Here is a 3,345-nt window from a genome sequence, read left to right on the forward strand (position 1 = left end):
GTGTGTGTGTGTGTGTGTGTGTGTATGTATGTATGTATGTATGTATGTATATATGTATATATGTATGTATGAGCAATAAGTCACGCACCAAAACATTTGACATTTTATTTATATAACGTCATTATTATTATTATTATTATTATTATTATCATTATTATTATCATTATTATTATTATTATTATTATTATTATTATTATTATTATTGTTATTATTATTGTTATTATTACTATTATTCATTTTGTTCATCATCTACAAGTGCGTGTGAATTCATTGTCATCTCATTTTCTTTATTCAATTTTAGAAAAATTTAAACATGTGTCTTTGACAATTCCTAGACGTATTGAACTTATTTTGACGTGACTTTTGGCTCACCCTGTACATCTGTTTATATTGCTGGCCTTGTGCCAAAATCAGAAATAATAATAATAATAATAATAATAATAAGAAGAAGAAGAAGAAGAAGAAGAAGAAGAAGAAGAAGAAGAAGAAGAAGAAGAATGATAATAATAATAATAATAATAATAATAATAATAATAATAATAATAATAATAATAAGAAGAAGAAGTAGTAGTAGTAGTAGTAGTAGTAGTAGAGCTGTTTTTATTTTTATGTTTCTTGTTATCGCTGTTTCTGTCTTTGTAGTTTGCTATTATTATTAACATTGTTACTACATTGAGAAATTTGGGTATTTTTACCTGGATCAAAACCTGAGAAAATATTTTGGGGCAATCATTTCAAGAGCCTGGAACCCGTTTGTTATCTACCCAATACTGCAGGAGACACACGACGTGTCCTAAACATTTTGGAGATAATTATATTTTGTGGTCTATCTGTTCACATCCAACACATTATGGTTTCTCGTTAGCAAAGCACCCACCAAAATTAAAGTGAAAATGAAACAGAACAAATTTAATTTCGCAGCGAGACCCACACAATGTATTACAGCAAGAATAATGGATTTTAAGCAAAAAGAAAAAAAAAACGTCAATTTTAACAATTCTAATGCTGGTGATAACAAAAAAATAATAACATCATCGACAACAACAACGACGGCGATTACGAACACACGCATTCTGCCAAACGAAGAAAACAAGAAAATTTTAGTAATGTGTTATTTTGCATGATACACACGAGCCCGTTAGCAATTCTCTCTTGTAACTGTAAGATATTGAGCATGAGTGACTAAGCAGAAAAATAATCTGCGTGGCAAAGATAAGTAACAGAGGCAAGTACCACTCTTCCTGAGCTCTTTTACACAAAGATGTGCAAGGAGGAAGGTTACATATCTCTACACTTCTTAAAAGTAGACGTCTTTTTGATCACTCAAAGCAACATTTGATGGAAATCATGACGATATGTAGAATAACATCTCACACAGCAGTTGGTGTAGAGTTTATGGGACTCCTGATTTTCAAAACTGAAAACGAAGCGAGAAAGTACACTTACACGGTATTTTATACACTTGTCCATAGGCTAGTGTCTCAATATATGGGACGAGCAATATTATACACCAATAATCATCGATAAAAATCTAAAGCTATAGTCCGGATGGACATTTTTCTATATGTATATGTTTACACATATATATAAGTGTATTACGTATTACATGTATGTATATTTGACTTTACAGTTTTCATTTATCAAATTTCCTCCTAGAAGAAAGGATATGGATGTTAACAAAGACATAAAAACCCCATCACTGAAATTTTGATGTCAACAATTATAATTGTTACATGTTGAACTTTAGAAAAACCTTGCATAGATCCATTGTTCTACTTACAGACTGTATGTGCATGCATGTATGTATGTATGTATGTATGTATGTATGTGTGTGTGTGTGTGTGTGCGTATGTGTGTATGTATGTATGTATGTGTTCTTAGATATTTTTATGTTTATTTGTTACACTCATCGAACTGCAGATATCTTAGGGAACTGCTTCGAAGTGTTTGTCGAACAAATTGACTCCATTACATTTTTCTGTCTTGTAGTGTATATTTTCTCCCATCCTTTTGCCCGAACCGCTAAGTTACGGTACCATAAACAAGCTACTACCGGTTGTCAAGCGTATAGTACAAAGGATTATCAGGCGGCGAGCGAGCTGAATCGTTAGCAAGCCGGACCAAAATGCTTAGTGGCATTTCATCCATCATTACGTCGATCCCAGAGCCCAATTGGTACTTACCTTATCAACCCCAAAATGATGAAAGGCAAACTCAGCCTCATCGGAATTTGAACACGGAATATAAAGACGGACTAAATGTTATTAAGCATCTTGCCCGGCGTGCTAACAATTCTGCCACCTCACTGAGTTGTTAATAATAATAATAATAATAATAATAATAATAATAATAATAACAATAATAATAATAATAATAACAATAATAATAATCCTTTCTACTAAAGGCACAATGCTTGAAATTTTAAGCGAGGGGACTAGTCGATTACATCGACTCCAGTGTTTTATTGGTACTTAATTTATCGACCCCAGAAAGGATGAAAGACAAAATCGACCTCGGCGGAATCTGAACTCAGAACGTAACGACGGACGAAATACCGCTAAGCATTTTGTCCAGCGTGCTAACGATTCTGCGAGCTCGCCACCTTAATAATAATAATAATAATAATAATAATAATAATAATAATAATAATAATAATAAGAAGAAGAAGAAGAAGAAGAAGAAGAAGAAGAAGAAGAAGAAGAAGAAGAAGAAGAAGAAGAAGAAGAAGAAGAAGAAGAAGAATGATAACAATAATAATAATAATAAATTGGTACAGCCATAAACCCGAAGGCATCATCGAAAATGATAATGCAAAGATCCTGTGGGATTTTATGATTCAGTGCGACCATGAAATATAGAATTGGAAGCCAGGCATAGTCTTAATTGAGAAAGAAAGCAAACGATGCTGGATCATTGATATAGCCTACCCAGCTGACAACAAGAATAAGGAAGAAAGAAAAGTTGAGAGATATGACATGTTAGCTTGGGAACTAAAGCAGTTGTGGTCGATGAAAAATGTAGCAGTAGTACCAATAATTGTCCGAGCCCTGGGAGCAGTGAGCATAAATCTTGGGAAGTACATGGAACAAATAGGGGCTGCAATAAGGGTGGAGCACTTGCAGAAAACAGCACTGCTTGAAACCGCTCGAATACTCCGGAAGGTGCTCGAAAAATAAGGGGTGTTACCTTAGTTCACTGGTAGTGAAAAGCTGACACCGTAGAACATCTCCAGCGTTAGAAGCTGTGCAAAGGCAATGATAATAATAATAATAATAATAATAATAATAATAATAATAATAATAATAATAATAATAATAATAATAATAATAATAATAATAATAATAA

This window comes from Octopus bimaculoides, chromosome 7 (assembly GCF_001194135.2).
Source record: "Octopus bimaculoides isolate UCB-OBI-ISO-001 chromosome 7, ASM119413v2, whole genome shotgun sequence".
Taxonomy (NCBI): domain Eukaryota; kingdom Metazoa; phylum Mollusca; class Cephalopoda; order Octopoda; family Octopodidae; genus Octopus; species Octopus bimaculoides.